Here is a 20331-nt window from a genome sequence, read left to right on the forward strand (position 1 = left end):
ATGCTGAGTCACTTCAGTTGTGTCCGGCTCTTTGTGACCCCATGGCCTGATGTGGTATGAACACAGAGTAATTAGTATTTAGAGCATGTCAGTTGGATAAATGGGAAATTAATGTCTTCTGATTTTTATTTAAAGAGCTGAAAATCATCCACTATCTCAAAGTCATAAGCCAGCCAAAAATTTTACTTTTATGCCACACACACACAGACACACACAGACACATAACAGCAACCACAAGTCGACCTCACAGAAGAAGGTAATTTACATTCATTTTTTTACAAGTTGACCTCACAGAAGAAGGTAATATACATTCATTTTTTTAAAAAAAATTAGTTTATTTTTTAATTGGAAGATAATTAATTGCTTTACAACAGTGTATTGGTTTCTGCTATACCACAGCGTGATGCAGTCATAACTCTAAGCACACCCCTTCCTCTTGAGTCTCTCGCTCCCACCCTCACCCCATCCCACCCCTCTGGGTCGTCGCAGAGCACCAGGCTGGGCTTCTGTGTTCACAGCAGCTTCCCACTCACTTCTGTTTTACCCATGATAGTGCATATAGGTCAATTCTGCTTTCTCAGTTCATCCCGCCGTGTCTCTCTCCCGCTGTCCCCATGAGTCCATTCTTTACATCTGCATCTGTTTGCCCTGCAAACAGATTCATCAGTACCATTTTCCTAGATACCATATATATACATTAATATACAATATTTGTTTTTCTGAATTATTTTGCTCATGTATATGTACATTTTAACAGCATCTTCCTTGAAAACCATCAGCTGCAAAATTAGTTATTCATGTCTCCCCTCTTTTATCTTGGTTCTGACCACTTTTTAGAGAATATGTTGTTTGGGTAATTGATATACAGGTCAATACCTTTTGATTGTACTTCAAAGTGCTTTTAATATTTTTATAACAATTTTATTTCTAATTGCCTCTGATATGTTTTGGGAAGGAAGAAAGCAGTTGGGTCTATCATTGTGCCTGAAACTCCATATATTGTGGTTGGCAGGCCTTTTGAGTCTTTTAAAATAAAACAACTGACAGCTGTGTGACTTCCTTAAGTGTACGATGAGGCGCTTAACAGGTTGTTAGGGGGAAAGAAAATCTGTAGATGAAATAAGAAAAAAAGATAGCATTCAGAAAGTTTTATGGGAGTCGTTTTATCAGTTGTCTTCCAGACTGAAACTGCAACATTTAAACAGTTTGTAGTTATCTGAACGTCAACGTGATGGACATGGGTTGTTTTCGTCATTCTTATTCTACAGGTTTTTACTTGAAGTGAGAATACCAGCAGTGAGAAAATCACAGCCATGCTGAATTCATTACTGCGGTAGTCACACAAAACCACGGATAAAATTTCAATAACTGCAGGCCACAGTTGAGTAAACAGTTGCACTGAAATTTAATTCCTGTTGACTTTTCCCCCATTCCTCGCCAGGGGCACATTCTGATTCTGTAGTACAAAGACAACAGGGGTTACAGCTTTGATTAATGTAGGACACTGGAAGAGAATTAGAACTGTAAAATATGTTAGAAGTCCATGGAACAAAAAGATCTGGCTTAAAAGGCTTGGTATAAAAATGAGTTAATTATGCTGTGTATGAAACTGAATGTTCTAGGATTTTCCAGTTGCTCCAGTGCAATCATTGACAGTATAGGGAGAATTTTTACCTACTGCCAAGATTTAAAATAAACAAATTGCAAGCCTTTCCACCTTTGATCCATGTTACCAAAGATAATTACGAATGAGAACAAGTGCCCTTTCAGAATGGAGAGCTTTCACGAAGATTCACTGTGGAGTGAGTGGCTTCTGTTCTGGGTTTGGTCTGTAGATTGGCTAAATTGGGTCCAGACAGAATTGCTGTTGCTGTTTTTTAATTATGTTGTTGACAGCCTAGAGAAATGGGGGAAATCTGGCTTTTCCATTTTCTCTTGAAAAATCCGATCTGGTAACCACGGGCAGTATTCCTACAAGGGTAACCATTGTTGGGAGATGAATTGTTACTAAGTCAAGGAGCCCGTAGCCCTGCAGTCGGCCTGAGTCCCCACCCAGTACCTTGGCTGACTTGTGCCCTCTAGGCAATGGAGTTGGTGATTCTGGTCTGGACATTGCCATCATCACTCAGAAGCCATCAGCCAAGGAGAGGGGCTACCATTAGCTGGAGAAGGCCACCCACACACTCACAAACTGGCTCCCTTCCTTAAAACTAAATGTATTGTTCTGTAATGCTTCAACTCTACTTATATCTGGACCATGAAACTATTATAACAATAGTTTTCTAATAATATAATTTGATAGAGTTTCTGAACATTTTCTTTTAGCTCTTGAATAATTCTTTACCCAATTCCATCACTGCTTTTTATTTCCTATTATGCCTGCCCCATTTCCAGGTCTGTAAAAGTTCTCTACTGGATACTGACTATTCCATTATGAAACTCAGCAACAAATACTATTACCAGTTACTAAAGTTTTTTTTTTTTTTTCCCCTTAAAGGAAGGATTTTAAAATGTCCAGAGCAATTTCACAAACTGTGTGGATTAATGCATTTTAAAAGTCTTGAATTTTAGAAAGCAGAATTTTATTTCCATATTGCTGCAAATGAGAGCTTTTTCAGATAAGCATATTACATAGAGCATAATGTTTAGAAGTTTCTCCATATACAGCATATGCTGTCAGGTCAATTAACAGAATGCATACTAGAAAATGTTTATTCAATAAAAATGAATAGCTGTTAAATAAAACAGTGATTTCTTAACCACATTCCATTTAATGATGGTTTTTTTCCTTTTTAGGGGGAGGGTACCACCTGGCACTTTAATTGTCTACAAATCAATGTAGGGAGAGCTTTGGTTGCTAGAGTTTTTAGTAGTTATCATTTTATATGAGAAGGGCAGTTTATAGAAGTAGTCTGTGAGAAGGACATTTAAATAAGATGAACTATATGTGGAATTCAAAACTATATTATTTGGAGTTGTGGCTAAGTGATATATTAACTTCATATAGCTTCTTTGACATTCGGTTTAAGGTACATGTTTCACATTAATAATGTAAAAGAAAAAGAGAAACATTCGGTGACTATTAAGGAGGTAAAAAGTAGAAAGGACAAGGAGCTTCTGCAAGATCATGGAAGAAAAAGAGGAGGATCCATTGGGTTGAATTTTGCCACTGAGCCTTTGAAGGAAGTAAAATTAGTCATTACAGTCGTTAGTCATCACAGAGGGCCAGAGACACTCAGAAACTCTCTTTCTTATCAGGGTGGAAGAATGAGTCCCTTCCTCTGGTGTTTGTTACTGAAGTTACTAGTGGGTGGGTATTAAACAGAACTGGAAGAATGTCCTACCGGTGTTTCAAATTGTAACTGCCTCTGTAGTAAACGCTGCCTGGAAGAAGTAGCTGTCAGTGTTTGGATGGGCTGCTGCTGCTGCTAAGTCGCTTCAGTCGCGTCCACTCTGTGTGACCCCATAGATGGCAGCCCACCAGGCTCCCCCGTCCCTGGGATTCTCCAGGCAAGAACACTGGAGTGGGTTGCCGTCTCCTTCTCCAATGCACGAAAGTGAAAAGTGAAAGTGAAGTCGCTCAGTCGTTTGGATGGGCAGCAAGCGCGTATTAAAGGGAGCCTCCCTTAGTTTCTTGTTCTTCCCTATCTTCCTCTGCAGGGCTGTGTTAAATGCCACTGTTCATCTTTGGCCTTGTTTCCACTTCTACAGAGAGAAGCCTAGATGATTAGGTATAGATCTGTAGATGCAAAGATGAACTATCAGTAGCCAGTTCGGCCTTGTCATTGTTTTTTTCTTCGAAAATGATTTCTTATTAACTTTCTACTGAATCCTCTCAAGTGGACTTTCCCATAGCAGGCAGGGACTGTGTCTGAAAAGGGAGGGTCTTTGGATGCCGTTGGAAGGGTAAATAGGTTCAGCGTATCTGTGTCCTAAGAGGACTTTCTGTGTCCTTTCTGTACTTTCAGAATAAAGTACAAAAGAGATTATTCATATTTTTTGAAGATTTTTTGATGCCCATTTTTTTCTTTTTGATGCCCACTTTTAAAGTCTTTATTGAATTTGTTAAGATATTGCTTCTGTTTTATGTTCTGATTTTTTGTGGCTGTGAGGCATGTGGGATCATAACTTCCTGACCCGGGATCAGACCTGTACCCCTTGCATTGGAAGGTGAAGTCTTAACCACTGGACCACCAGGGAAGTCTTGAGGTTACTCATTTATTAAATGCCCTCATGGGCCTAGGGACTGTGATAAGAGCCGGCACCTTCCTTCACTAGTGGGCAAAGACCCAAGCTATAATTTTAAATCATAAAATTAAGAAATTTCAAAGGAATTGCTCTGTTCAGATAGACTCTTTGCAGATACAAGGTAGAGTTCAAATATTATAGAACATATTGATGGTCAAATATATTTTATAGGAATCAGTGCCACCAAAATGTTAGCAAAAACCAAACAGATTAAAATGAAACTGAGACAGGAATTCAGATAATTCTGACAAATAAAGAAAAAAGGCAGGCACACAATAGCAAACTTATACTTTTTCTCAACTCCTTTTGTGGCTATTTCTGGAAAAGGCATCTTTCACCCTGAACGCTAAATTTAGTTCTCTCCTCTGTTGTTTAGACCTGCCTTCCATCTAAATATTGTTGTCAAAGATTTATGTAATGCAGACTTTGAACCTTGTATGAAGTTCTTTCACGTTCTAATTTCTGAACAGCAGTTGTGTGTCATTAATCTCTCCATTGAAAATTAAGATGGACCAGGAAACGGGGAGGGGGGGGGAAGTGTCATGTACATAAGAGAGCGTGGTAATAGAAACCCAGATGCTGCTTCTCATTATGAGTGAAGTGTACCCTCTTGACTTGAAGCAAAAGCATTGCTACTTTGAGAAGGTAATTTTCAGTCCTGACCTGTGAGCTTAAAAAAAAAAAATACTCCCTATCTCTTGCTTAGTCAGAAATCTCTTTTTTGAACTTTCAGGAGGAATGACTTTAATGGTAATTTGTTGACAGATTAGCTTTGGTGATTGCAGAGAGTTTGTTTTGCAAAACTGGCAGGCTCCTATCTGTTCTCTGAAGGCAAGTAACCTACTTTGCTGCTTTGCAAGTGGCTGCCTTTATTGACAACTAGTGCTGAACAGGCAGAATTGGTATGTTTGTGTAATGTAAACCTATAGCTCGCCTGATGGAGTCTAGTGTACTTTTAGCTAGTGCATAGATTGCTTGATAAAAAGGGTTAGAAGGTGACTGCTTTTATGACAAAGTAGAAGAGCAATATAAATGCAAGTGGTGGATGGAGCAGCAGAAAGGAAGTTTATATAGGGAACTGAACCCTGTATTAGAAAGTTTCTTTTCATCACTTGGTCTTTGAACTCAAATCTATTGTAATTATGAAGTGTTACTTGTAACATTCCAGAGACTCTTTGCTAAATACTGTGTTTGATTTGGTTTGTGGAAATAAAACGATTTTTCCCCCTTCTCTCACAAGAAAATTTACTGAAGAGAGTTTCACATACTGGCCTGGACTCAGTTTTGGTCCAGGTCGCTACTAAATGGACTACTAACCTTCTTTCTTAGCTTTCGATTTCTTGCAGTTATTTATTCTTCTGTTTTCATTTAATCGTTATGATGCCACGCCTATGTGTAAGGAAATGTGAGGACCACGCATGTGTGAGGTGCTAGGGAAGCAGGGGAGAGTAACTTGGGAGTTTATTTGGTTGGAGCCTGATGAGTAAGCCTGAGAGTGATAAGGTGGTTAGAAGGTAAATTGAGTTCAGTTTTTGTGAAAGTTGAGTTTCTAAGCCAGGGGAGGTTTCCCAGCTGAAAGGAAGGCTGTACAAGAGGAGGACTGACGGTAAAAAAGAAAGTTGGGCCTGGCGTGGCAGGAAAGAGACTCAGGAAAGATGAATAGTAGTGACAAGGCCATTGCTGTTGGTCCTGGATTTAGGAATGGGACACTAACCCTCCCTCATGTCATTGAGGGCGCCATGGTTTTTTTTTGGTTTGGTTTGGTTTTTTGGTTTTGTGTGTGTGTGTTGCAATAAAGCTTTATTTATAGACACTGAAATTCAAATTTTATGTAATTTCCACGTCACTAAGTATCATTGTTCTTTTGATTTTTTTCCCAATCTTTTTTTCTTGTAGCTTTTTTTAAAAAAAATTGAAGTATAAATGCCTTAGAGTGTTTTTTCTGTTATACAACAGAGTGAGTGAGCTGTATGTATACATGCATTCCCTCCCTCTTGAGCCTTCCTCCCATTCCCACTGCACCCATCCCGTCCATTTAGGTCACAGAGCACCTAGCTGAACCCGAGGCTGCTGTGTTGCTGACCCTGCCTTGTTCCCTGCAGTTGAAGCCCTGATCAGCCGCATGAGGGCAAGGATGAGCCTTTCTCGTCCCTCGCTGTTCCTCAGCACAGAGCACAGTACTGGGCGGCGCACAGTCCTCTGACTCTGTGAATGAATGAAATGGGAAGAGAAAGGAAGGCCTGGGTCACAAGAAGGGGTTCGGGGGTGAACTGGCAAATCAGTAGCACCTTTTGAAAACAGGAGATGTGAGCGTGTCGAGGAGTGGGACTACGAGGGGTGACTCAGGATTTCCGATCTGACGGGCAGCATGGTGCACCGTGGAATGAAGAGAGAGAAGGGCAGCGGGAGGAGAAGGCAAGCTCCTTTCTGCCCGTCATTAATCAATTATTATGATATGATAAAGAAAGCACAAACATAAGTTGTATATAAAGAGTGAGTTTATTTTGGAAAAATCTCTCTTTAAAGGCTGTTTACAAAAAAGACACCCTCCTATGGCACTCAGTCTCACTATTTGATTGTATATGTTTATTCAGATTAAAATTATCAAATATTTTCCCTTTAGCCTATGCCATTTTCTAATGAGTATATCTTCCAGAAGTCACATGGGAAGTGCTGATAAACTGCTTATGTTCCTATTGATCAGGGAATGTGCTTATCTCTCTTAGAGAACAAAACTACCGAGTTAGATCTTTGATAAAGTGTCTCATATTGACACAGGCTTCTTAGAATGAAAAATATTTTTGTTTTAAGGTAAAGGGGGTACCTGTTGTGTTTCCTTTGTTGGAAAAATACAATCTGTAATTATTAAACAGCTGGTGCTATTGAAAAACCCATTTAGGGGGTATAGATTCAACAGCTAAGGGGGAGCAAGCCTTGTCTATGAGTTGACACTGAGCCCTGCATAGAGATGGTTGGAGGGAAGGAAGTTCTTTCCCTTTAATCTTTCCTGAGAGAGTATTTTCCAGTATCTTCTGCATAAACGGTGCAATTACTGGCTTTGGAGGGGTTAAATTTTTTTATTTTGTGAAGTTGATAACCCTAAGGTTCTCTCTGAATTCACTTTTATCCCTGTTTTTAGACTGTACCTTCTTTACCCAAAATGAAATGAGTTTCTTGATGCAGGTTGGTCTTCCGCAAAGTTTCCTAAAGCAGACTGTTTATTACACACTTTCTGATCCAGGCAACCATATGTAATTGTCAGTATCACGGTTGCTTGTCAAAAAAGGCAAAGTGTCACCTGATCTAAATTGGTATTTTTAACATTGTACCTTTTCTTGCCCCCAACACCCCTCTCTCCACATTGAAGGGAAGGTGACATGATGTCTTCTTAGTCATTCAAATCCAATAACTTTTAATCTGAAGGTTAAGTAGTGAGATATAAACTAAGAGATGATAATATCAATTTTATGTTCACTGAAGGGCACAATATACCTCTTTCTAGTAGAGGAAAATTGTGCGTAAAATGTCTTTTGCTTCTCAGCAGCAGAGCCAGGCCGCTTAGAGTCAAAGGAAGAAAGAATTTTGGAAAAATTTAATAAAATGGAATGTAACTTCCTAGAACAGGGCGAAAGTGGCCTTTTATTGTTGTAATGAGCGTGTTAATTTTTCAGGGTAGCACAGGAAGAAGTAGCTGCATTTTCATAGCCTCTTGTATTGACTCTTGTTACGCTCTCTATGAACTCAACACCCTTTTCAAGGTTAAAGACTGGGAGAGAATGACATAATGTTCATTCTTTCCTATTTTTGGCCCTAATGTGCATGATAAATAATACTGTGATAGTATTGCTTACCTTGCCTCATTTTTTCCCTTCTTCATAGTGATATTTCCATTTCCCCGTGATAGAAATCCAACCTGCCAAGGTTCTAAGTGAAAATGCCTTGGCAGCGTGCACTTTTATCCTAACCTGCTGGTTTATCCCATTAGATTTGCACTTGTCTTACACAAGTCTGTGTAGTGTATTTCCTGGATATGCTATGCACATTTATGTATAGATACACTGTACCATTAGCATGTCATAAGAGGGGAGGCAGTGTGCATCAGCTGGGGATGTGATATTCCCCATTATTATTGTCAAGGGGATATTCTATAATGTAGTGATTCACAATTATAATTTGCAGGATTGCATTCTGGAATTATTTCAAACTTGTTTCTCAGCCTTTCAGTCAGTACCTTTATTGGTAAATTCTAGGTAAAAGGCAGTGTGTTGAGCTGGCAGGCCATACTGAGGATTGGTGAGCTAAGGCAGAAGGCCAAATCCTACAAGTCTGGCCTGCTTTCTCCTCTTTGAAATAAAGATTTTTAAAATTGGAACACAGCCATCCCCACCCCCCTTTAAAAACACTTTTTTTTCTTATTTTTGGCTGTGCTGGGTCTTTGATGGTACATGGGCTTTTCTCTAGTTGTGTGAGTGGGGCTTGTTCTCTGGTTGTGGTACACAGGCTTCTCAGTGCAGTGGCTTCTCTTGTTGTGGAGCACGGGCTCGAAGGCCTGCAGGCTTCCGTAGTTGCAGCTCCCAGGCTCTGAAGCACAGGCTCGGTAGTTATGGTGAACGGGCTTACTTGCTCTGTGGCATGTGGCATCTTCCGAAATCATGGCTTGAACCCACGTCTCCTGCTTTGGCAGGCGGGTTCTTTATCACTGAGCCACCAGAAAAGCCCCATATTTCCCTTTTTTCTCTTGTTTGTGGCTGCCTTCTCCCTACCACAGCAGGGGTGAGTTGTTGCATGGAGAATGTATGGCTTATAAAGCCTAAAATACTTATAATCTGGTCCTTACCAGAAAAAGTTTGTTGACCCCCTGGATTAGCGAATGGCAGATGTAGCGAGATTTGCCTTCCAAAACTTAATATTCTTACTTTATCATATCATGTAACAAAACTGAAAGATCATTCCCTCATTTTTCCCCTAAAGTGTACATGTATTGATATATGTATTTATCTCATAATCTGACTTATTTTGCCTTTTCTGAAATGGAAGATTAACATGTAGTTGTCATCATACCTATATGGATTGCTTTCTAATCTTTTAGCTGAATATATCTTAGAGATGAAAAGTTTTGGCAAAATTGTTGCTTAGAAGAATAATCAGCCAGCCTAGTAAAGAAATGATGGAGAGTGAGATACTGAATGAGTCACTCGAAGAGAGGAGTTCTTTGGCCATGGTTCTCCTACCAAAGAAAAGTAGCATAAGAAAGTAGCATATATTTGTGGTCCCATGGTTGGCTAGAAGATGCAAAGAAATATCCTGAATGTGTCCCTGCATTCATAAAATTCATAATCTAATTGGCCTAGGAGAAGATGTAAACATGTGAATTGAATAACAATAAAAACTTCAAGGCACACGAAGCTGTAGAAGAGAGGCATCTGACTAATCAACAGATATGTGATTTAATCAATAAATGTTCAGTAACCTCATGGACAGAGGAGCCTGACAAGCTACAGTTGCAAAAGAGTCATGGGGTTACAAAAGAGTCAGAAACAATTTAGCGACTAAACAACAACAAGAACCCAGAGAGGAAGAGTTTATTTGTGTCTGTGTTGGTGGGATCTTTGAAGACTGATAAAACTGAGGAAACAGTAGCTCAGTATGTGCACGCCAGCAGATTTAGTTTAACTCTTTCAATCAGGAGATAATAGATAGAGGATATATACTGAGCTATGTGGATTTGGATTATGACTTAGATATTAAATTGCCAAGAGATGTATCTTTGCTATTTTGTCATTTTTAATTTGGGGAGTAGTGAGAGTGGCTTTCTATTGTGGAAGGCCTGGGGGCATATCATAAGCAGAGGTCTTTCTATACTGGATACCAGCATTTGAGTTGATTGGTCTCCAGGAAATGGTCCAGGGCCTATCTGTTTACACAGACCATTGCCTGAGTTGAGTGTATGATTTCCAGAGATTAGATGAGGGCTGACAAGGCTGGTCATTTCGTTGGTGGTGTCCATATTTCACATATTTTTATATTGAATTTTAGCTCATTCACATCTATTCATCATTTAGCTGGAATGACTGAAACCATAGGACCTTATTTTAAAATAGTTGTCAGATTTGAAGATCTTTACTCAATGCAGCTATTTTTATGAACTGATGGTCTTTTCTAGAAAAATGCACCGGCCTCGCGTTTTCTCCCTTTCACACTTATTTCTTTTCTTACTTTATTTGTTTCTAAGTTTGTTATCAGATGACTTATCTCCGAATTAGTGAAAATCCCTTTAACCTTCCAGGCAGGTAGAGTTCTCTGCCATAGGTCATATCTTAAAATCCACCATTCTCGCGTTTTGCACTGTTTTAAGTCTGATGAAATCCCAGCGTCTTTCACTCTGCAAAGTGTGCATATACCTGTGTGTTTGTATGATTTTGCAATTACAGTTTCATGCGTGTCACACGCCAACCCCCCACCCCCAAATTAAAACACTGTACAGCCCACACTGCATGTTAATTAGGTTTGCTAGCTGGTTCAGTGTTTTGACAAATGTTCTTAGATTCTTCTATGTTTAATTAATGTTAAGTGCATTAGTAACCTATCTCTAATTTGGAAAAGGTTTCCTCTTTTGGCTCTAAATGCTTACCAGTGTGTCCCTGGAATTAATTCTTGGATATCTTAAATGTAGCACTATAAATGCCAGCTCTGAAGAAAACCCTGGTAAGTAAGGTCATATAAAGTCCTCTGCATAGGTCCTGAGAGCCATTTTATGTTTATTCAAATGCACTAACCAGGTTTGCATACTCTTGCACAGCACTGTATACTCGTTGGAAGGTCTTTGACCAAATCAACCAAGATGACAAGAAATGATGCATCCACACCGTCTTATGTGGCTTATATAACATTGTGTAGCCCGTTCTGGGAGTGGTTTGGCATTGTGTAACAGATTTAGAACAGTCACACAGTTGGATTCAGGGTCACACTTTTACTGAACAATTGTATAGCATTCAGCAGTGGTTCTCAAACTTTTATTTGTATGGAAGTCATATGGAAGACTTTTAAAAACAGATTGCAGAACCCACTCCCAAGTACTTTATTCTGTAGATCTTGGGTGGGGCCCAAAAATATGCATTTCTGATGCTTCTAACCCATTCTCTACTGCTGACTAGAGAGCATACTTGATAACCAGTGAAAAAGGCAGAGTATCAGAAGCGTAAATGGTGCTGTTTTTGTCCTAAAACAGCGTGTTTTGTCCAAGTCATTACTCTGACACTAGTTTGGTTATTGTGCAAGTCAGTTGATTTCTCTATGCCTCACTTTACACATCCATCAAATGGGGATAATATCAGCATTTAATAGTCTGAGTACATGAGTCTATAATGGTTAGCTGCTGTTATTTGTATCTTTATCATCATCATTATTAGGAATTTAACCAACAGAAATAATCTGAGGCATACACAACGATTTTTACCTGAAGATGTTCATTATGGTAGTATTTATAATATGAAAAATTTTAAAAATATGCTGAATCACTGACATTAGAAGAAAGGTTAAGTTTGAAGCAATATTAGGTACCCATTAAGACTCACACTCCCTTAGAAATATAACTTTATCAATTATGGAAACTTAACTTTAAAAATTATAATATAATTGGTGGCGGGAAAAAGCTTGAAAAAGCCTGTCAAAAAGATTATCAATAGTTTTTGTAGGTTTGTGGGATTGCATTTTATTTTGTATACTTTTCACTTTTCTGTATATTCCAAAATATCTATAGTGATATTTCTTGCCTTTATAATTAAAAAGTTATTATATAATGCACATTCACACAGTTTGAAAACTTTTATGAGTGGATAAAATGGCAGAGAATACCTGTCCCTTGAGCAAGATTTATGCAATTTATGTAAAATATTTGTATAGTATCTTATATAAATCAGATACACATTTAATATAAATTTATAAAATAGTATCAATAAAATATATAAGTATATATCTTACCCATATTTATATTTTAAAATTTTTGCACAGATTTCAAGGGATAAATTTTCATAATTGTAAGATTGGTCTCCTGTGGCATGTTTGTGTTTTCAGCTACTACACGTTTTTTCCCCTAGTGCTGTCTCTCCACCAACTTCTAGGTGCTTCCACCATTAGCTGCTAGCCATCCTTATATACCACCATCAGTGTGTGATGGAAGTCAGTCTGGTCACTGAAAAGAATATAGATGAAAAAAATGCAGTTAGATTTCTCCACTGCTCCCCTATTCAAAGTTCCTTCCTTGTTTGTCTGGACTTTGTCTTGTATTGTCGTGATAATCATATACAAATATACCTAGTTGCTTGCCCAATGCATGTTGTTCTATTTCACTGCCCTAGAGAGCTAGAAAAGATAGAAGAATGTTTAGTTCAAGATATTTTGGAGTTGTACTGACAAAGGTGTAAAACCCAACTCTAGCATTTATTGAATGCAGGAAGTTGAGCAAGTTATGCCAACCTTCCTGAGTCTCACTTTTCTCATCTGTAAAATGGAGCAATAAAAATAATTTGTGGAAAGGGCTCATGTGATGAATATACTGAATAATAATATACATAAAGACCTTGACACATTTGGAGCCTTTAAAATGTGCTCATGACACCATAACTGCCCTCGTTCATTGCCTTTTGAGGATATGACAAAGGCTTGACTGTTGTCTTAAGAACCCGGAGGTAGAAGTTGGGGCTTCCAAGTGGTTTCTCTACACTGTTCCATTCTTTTGCGAACTCCAACCACTTCATGTTAAAAGCCAGTATCTTTAGAACATTGTAGATATTAAAGTTGGATACCTCCAAGGGAACCCTTCTCCATGAATATAGGAATTCCTGAGTCTTCCTTCACTGAGATGATTAACTGAAATAAGCACACAGGCCTGTTTGACAACCAGGCTCTTCATTTAGAAACTGGCCACTACATCAAGACTGCAGAGAATCCGTTCTTGTAGGCAATTAGTGCCCTAATTTACCATTTTAGAAAAGAAAACACATATCCTAATAAATACAGAATTTCTCCTCCATACCTACTAGCAACATTACTGAAGGGGCCCCACACACAAATGTTTTAAATTTAGAGGCAGAGTTAAGGACACAGTTTGTCTCCAGAATCTGAATTGAATCAGGGTTTTATTTCAGATAAAATCTTTGGGGCTCATAACTTAAAAAACACAACTTTTACTGGCATTACGCAATTTGCCACGGGTCATTTAGCAAAATGTTTGTATATGTAAGCCCAGGTTCTTCTTTTAAGAAAAAGGAGGAGGGGGAAGGCGGGGATTGGATTTTGCTAAAATCCAGGTGGCGTTTCAGTTTATATTTAATTTTAATTGGAAATCAAATACAGTCAAGGGAGAAAAAATTGACCATGTTTTCTTTACTGAGAGTATCCATTGGGGAGGGGAAGGACGCTGCCAGCCAAATTTTAAGAAGCAGCTTTTTTATTGGCATGTCTATTTTTTTTTTTTTCTGGCTAAATTCTTGTGCCTGCATTTTGTTTTTTAACATCTGAGTTTTTACACATGGCAATGATTTTTTATGTCTCAGTGCTCCTTGCTGCCCTTCCTCTATAATTTTCATGGGATTAGTACCTAGAACCAGGATAGCTAATAATTACATACTACACATAACCAATAACTTCCCTAGGCTATTGTTTGACAAGTACCCTGTTTAGGTTCTAGTCTGAGATAATATTTGATTCTTGTGGCCTGACTTGATTTGTGAAAGACTGGGAAGTTTCTGAAGAAATAAGAACAGAGGAAAATAAGTTGATGTAAAATTTTTTTTTCAAACTAAAGTCTTAGAAGGTCCTCTAGGCATAAGTGCATTTTGTGAAACTACTATAAATTAATGGCAGAGACTGTGACACAGTTAGAGGATGGCCATGGAATATGCTAGAAGAAATGTGTAGACAGGCACTTAAACCCACCAGTCCCTGCAGAATACCCCCGTGTGCCAAAGCCGAGAGCGAGATCCTCAGTGCCAGCCCTGAGTGAGGCGTGGGTGTCATTCACATGTTTTCAACTGAAAACTGAATAGAAAATTATTTGGCATTTTCTACTGATCAATTAATTATGTGTCCATTGGATAAAAAGTGTTAGAAGATGTAACTAAGAAAGCAGAAAAATAAAAAGCGTACCTAGTAAAATTTCATTTTACAGAGATAGCAACTGTTGACATTTTTGTAGGTATTCAGTAGCTTTTTAATTTTAATATCTTGCCTTCACATTTTTACATATTTCTTTCCCATTCCCACCAGTGAACTTTATAGATGAAAAAAAAAAAATTAGCTGTTTTTCACCAAAAACATTTTCGGTAAAAGTGTTGTTTACCAAGGGAATTGTTAGTTCTTGGTTCAGTTGCTAAGTCATGTCCTGCAGCCTGCCAGGCTTCCCTGTCCTTCACCATCTCCTAGAGTTAGCTCAGATTCATGTCCATTGAGTTGATGATACCATCCAACCATCTCATCCTCTGTTATCCCCTTCTCCTCCTGCCCTCAATGTTTAGCAACATCAGGGTCTTTTCCAAAGAATCAGCTTGTCACATCAGGTGGCCAAAGTATTGGAGCTTCAGCTTCAGCATCAGTCCTTCCAATGAATAATCAGGGTTGATTTCCTTCAGGATTGACTGGTTTGATCTCTTTTCTGTCCAAAGGAGTCTTTAAAAGTCTTTTCCAGCACCAAAATTCAAAGGCATCAGTTCTTACTGGGGAATGGTTGGGATTAATTCTCTTATATGGTACTTCACTTTTTCATGTTAATTTTAAATGTATTTATAGCTGTAAGGGAAAATATGTGTTCTTAGTTTCAAATTTCATAGTTTAAGGGCTAATTAAAACTACCTCTTTTCCTGATTCTCCCCTCCCCGCCTTCTCCCAGCTTCACCAAGCAATTCCACATTTAGGCACATTTGTTACAGGTTTTGCTTGTTTTTTTGTTTTTTTTTTTTAATTTCTGTTGGACTCCAGTTGCTTTACACTGCTGTTAGTTTCTGCTGTACAGCAAAATGTATCATTTTGCTAAACGTATACACATTTTCTCTCTTTTTTGTATTTCCTTCCCATTTAGGTCATCACAGAGCATTGAACAGAGTTCCCTGTGCTACACAGTAGGTTCTCAGTAGTGGCTCAGTGATAAAGAGTCTGCCCGCAATGCAGGGGACATGGTTTTGATAATCTGGTTCTAGAAGGTCCACTGAAGGAGGAAATGGCAACCCACTCTAGTATTCTTGCCTGGAAAATTCCGTGGACAGAGGAGCCTGGTGGGCTCCAGTCCATGGAGTTGCCAAGAGTCAGATTCCACTGAGCACGCACGTGAACACACCCACACACCCACACCCACGCACGTCAATCCTAGTCTCCCAATTCATCCCACCTCCCTTCCCGTGTGTTATCCATAAGTTTGTTCTCTACATCTGTGTCTCTTGTTTCTCTTTTGTACATAAGTTCATCTGTACCATTTTCTTCTGGATTCCACACAGAAATGATATCATACAAGGTTTGTTTTTTTTCTCTTTCTGACCTCTCTCTGTATGACCGTCTCCGTGTCCATCTACATCTGCAAAGGGCACAGTTCTGTTCCATTTGATGGCTGAGTAACATTCCGTCGCATATATGTGCCACGTCTTCTTTATCCATCCCTCTGCTGATGGATGCTTGGGTTGCTGCCATGTCCTGACTGTTGTAAATCGTGCTACAATGAACATTGAGGTGCATGCATCTTTTTGAATTACGCTTTTCTCCAGGTGTATGCCCAGGAGTGAACTTGCTAAGTGAGGGGCAAGCACTCAACACTGGATGATGGTTGATAAGCAACCCATTTTCAGTAAATAAGTGTGTTTCCTCATTTGATCCAAATATCTTGAACATTCCTCTCGTCAAAGATTTTTTGAGGCTTGAAATGACTAATAGCAAAGATAGTAATGGTATTGAAAGTAGTAGTAGTATTGACAGTGAATTTATTGAAAGCACCTTCTTCCTGCCTAGAGCGGTAATCCCTCATATTTCAGTACCGTTTGTACTCACAAGCACCCTGTGAGCTAAGTAATCTTAAAATTCCTGTTTGTCCTAGAAAGAAACAATCGGCTGTCCAAGTTCATGCATCTTATACTGGACAAGCCCCGCTTCTAACCCATGTCTGCCCAAGTCCACCACCTGACCCGTTCAGTGCAGCGTGTGGTCCCCTCTGTTTGTGTTTATTTGGTGACCAGCAGACTGGGCTGCTCCCACTGTCCCTGGCCACCTTCCCCATTTTGAGCCCCCTAAAAGGTTATCTCATTCAGAACTCTCTCACTTCTTCCCATCTTTTTTTTTGCTCAGTCAAGTAAGAAAATCCCAGGTATTCCCTCCCCCTTCTTATTTTTAGGTTGAGCCCTTATTTTTCATGAACATGCCTGCTTTTAAGCACCTGCGCCTTGTAACCTGGATTTGTTTCTTTCCATTTTTAAGGCCGAGTCCTGCTTCACACCTGTTGCCTGCATCCTCCTTCTTCTTTTAATATTTATTTATTTATTTATTTGGCTGTATTGGATCTTAGTTGTGGCATACAGGATCTTTACTTGCAATATGTGGGATCTAGTTCCCCAACTAGGGATTGAACCCCAGCCCCCTGCATTGGGAGCGTGGAGTCTTACTCTTTGCCACCAGAGAAGCCCTGCCTGCATCCTTCTAATGAACATCCAAGAAAAAATGAGCTTGATTCCTTCTCTTCCCCAAACACTTCTGTTGGAAGGTCTTTGGTTTCCTCCAGAAATGACAGAAATTCAACAGCACTTGTGGTAAGGTTTATAACATGCTGCTGACAATAAAGCTCAAGCATGATGGTTCTGAAAGATCTAAAACATAGCTCCAACGTGGCAACTTGTCGGATGTCAGATGGCTGTCACCTTGGCTACTCAGGGGCAAGGAAGTGTTGGCTTTTAAGCAATGGGAAATATGGCTGGATTAATAAATCTGCACATAAGAAGCTGTAATCTGTGGTGGTTACAGTAGCTATTTTATAGACAACTTAAAAGTAACCATTTGGGTTTGGACACATTTCTCTTTCTTGCTCTTTTGTTTGGGTCCATGGAACCAGAAAACTTAAAACTGCAAACTTCTCCAGGTGCCCCAGACAACTGTCACCCACTGACAGGCTGGGGAAATACCTTCTATGTTTTCGCAGTATTACGTAACAGGCTCGAACCCTTTCCCCAACCAACAAAAATGGATTGACAACACAAATATATCTGGTACTTTGTATTTCTTGCAAAAATTGCTCGAGCAGCTTCTCTGATAAATGAGTTAGTCCTTTTGAAGTCACCACAGTCATTTTTGTTGTTTTACTATCTGTAAGAGTAGATTATTATTTTTTTTTATTAAGAATAACTAGCCTGGTGGAGGTAGTGTCCTTTACTCCCCAAGCAGTGTTTTGTGTTAATGTTTCTGTGGCCCATGTTTTGCCTGCATCCAACATCACTCCAGTCAACAAAGAAAAATGGCTTAGAACAATAAATAAAAGATCATACTCACTAAGAATGTGTGCTGGGACTTACGGTGGAAGTTTTAAAGATTCATAACCTACAAGTCAAACTATGTACATTTCCCTGGCAGCAATGCATGTGTTTGTTTCCTGTTTGGGAAACAGTCTTAACTTTCATGGCTTATTTCGCAAAGTCAGCTGATGGCACCCAGTCTTTGCTTGATCCGTTCAGTCACCTCCCATGGTGGCTGGTCACTATTCTGCGTGAACACAAAGGCCCAAATACTAGACTGCAACAGGTTTAACGAGATTTATCTTTCTCTCTCACCTTGAGAAACAAAACAGCAGGTCTGCTTTTCACAGAAACTCTGGAGCAGGCTTGGGAAAGCGTATTTCTTTGAAAAGAAGTCAGAACTGGAAAATCTCTCCCCCTTTTGCATCGCTGTCTGAGAGCCAGGGAACCTCAGTTCCTCGAAGGTGTCACCATGGCCGCGTCTGTGTTGTCGTCACAAAAGAGGACGCACTTGGTGGGCCGGAGAAGAAAGCCAGGCTATTTCAGTTCCCAGTACCCAGAGCTGGAAAAGTGTAGATCTCTGGGTGGCTCGCGTGTTGGCTTCTCAAGCTATTTTGAAAGTTCAGAATAGGTCCCATTCCACCCAATCTCCTTGCAGGATCATTATTTTTCTCCAGAAGCTTTCATAGAACCGTGATCTCTCCTAACAGTTCTATTTATTTATATAGTTATTTTTGGCCAGGCTGTGCATCACGCAGGATCTTAGTTTTCCAGCCAGAAATCAAATCCTTGGCCCTGCATGGAACCGCAGAGTCTGAACCCCTGGACCCCGGGCGAAGTCCCTCTCCCGCAACTCTTTCTTATGTTTGAGTAGGTCTTTCCTGCTGCCCCTTGGTGCAGGAGCTGAGCTCTTCCAGAACCTGCCCTTCCTGTGCGGCTGATAGAAGGACTTCATTTTGTCACTTCCACACACTGATCTTCTCCCGCTTGGCTTGTGTGTGGCGTCTCCTGTATCCTCAGTTCTTTTACTCCTCTCTAGACCCAAGCCCTAATATATGGATGTGTGTGATTACTTCTCTCCTTTTTCTTTCTCTGTTAGGGTTATAGAATTCTTAAAATTCCTTTGATGATCCAGCCTCACATTTTATGGATAAAGAAGCTAAGCACAGACAAAGTGAAGGCTTTGTCCTTTGATTAACGTTTGCATGGACGCCCCTGGTGTGTTTAGAAACAATCTTCTGGGATAGGATGTGGGCCCTTCTACAATCTGTCAGCATGGATAAAGTCAGAAGGTTCATTCCTGTGGTTACCAGCACCATTAAGAATTAAGTTTGATACATATAGGGTATAACTGTGTGACTCTGTGTGTGTGTACATGTACATCTGTTTAGAAATTTTTGTTATCAGTTATTGGGAAGTGGATATTTTTCTTCACTCTAATCTTTGTAGAATAGGGATTGACAAACTTTTAAATTCACTTTCAATTGTAACCCTTTTTGGCTCTGTGAACTCTTCTGTCCTGTTGCAAATATTCTGTTCCAAAGCTCCCACAGTACATAAATGGACATCACCATGTTCCAATAAAACTTTATTTACAGAAACAGTTAGTGGGCTAGATTTGGGGCCCAGGGCAGTAATTTGCTGACACCTGCCCTAGAGGATACAGAGATAGTGGCTCAAGGAAATTGTTTCTGGTGATGTTCTTCTGCTAGTCACACCAGACCTTAAGATTGATGACTTTTTATTTTTTTTCACTTTCATCGTTAAAAATGAAAACAAAACTTCCCAGCTCTATCCTTCCCACCACAGTTTGTTTCCCAATTCCCATTCCTTAAAGCTTCATTCACTGTGGTTATCCTGGTTACTGCAAGCCCGCATTTTCCTGAATGCTATTGGGAAATAAGCAAAGACTTCCCAGAATACACCAGCAACCCCTTATAAGATGCCTTCAGCCCTGCTCTCCTCATCTTGCAGTTGTCAGACTTGCGAGAGGTAACCTCTGTAATTCCTTAGTAGACATTCATAGTCTTCATAAACTGGTCTCCTCTCATCTGCCTCCCCACTCTCCTTTGGCCTTTTATGGGTTTTGTACTTGGAATATGTAACAGCTTAACTGTGAATCAAGCTTTGTCCTTGTCTGATGTGTGCAGTGTATGGTGTTGCTGATAGGATAACAATGTGCTGCATCACCGGGTCATTTTTCCTCTTTTATGCTTGCAGTGCTTTTCTGCTGGGCGAAAGGGAAACAAACAAAAAGCAAACTTCTTTTTTTTCTTTGAAGATGTTTTTCGTTCTAGAAACTTTGCAAATGGGGTCAGATTGGTCTGATGGTTGGAGGTGAAGAGAAATGAGGATGGAGACTTTGGAGTTAAGGGAGTGAAGCTGACATGCCTCCCTGGCTGATTGTTGCTATCAATTCCCCATGTTGACTTCTGGGGAATATTTAGCGTACTTGACTCTTGTTCTTAGGCAATAGATGAGAAACTCTTTCTGTGAGAGAGGAAAAAAAAAAAAGTGACCCTGAATCAAAAGTAAAAAAGAAGTGACTTTTCAACTTTGAAAAATGTAAAGGCTCTTTCTGCAAATATGGTCCAAGAACAGTGAT

The 20331-nt window shown here is 39.6% G+C and overlaps 1 protein-coding gene across 4 annotated transcripts in view; it reads left to right on the forward strand.

Moving 5' to 3' along the window:
* FOXP1 (forkhead box P1) overlaps positions 1-20331 on the forward strand; it is a 622410-nt gene that overhangs the window by 383314 nt on the left and 218765 nt on the right. The window lies entirely within an intron of this gene.

The sequence above is a fragment of the Ovis canadensis genome, chromosome 19, assembly GCF_042477335.2.
Source record: "Ovis canadensis isolate MfBH-ARS-UI-01 breed Bighorn chromosome 19, ARS-UI_OviCan_v2, whole genome shotgun sequence".
Lineage (NCBI taxonomy): Eukaryota > Metazoa > Chordata > Mammalia > Artiodactyla > Bovidae > Ovis > Ovis canadensis.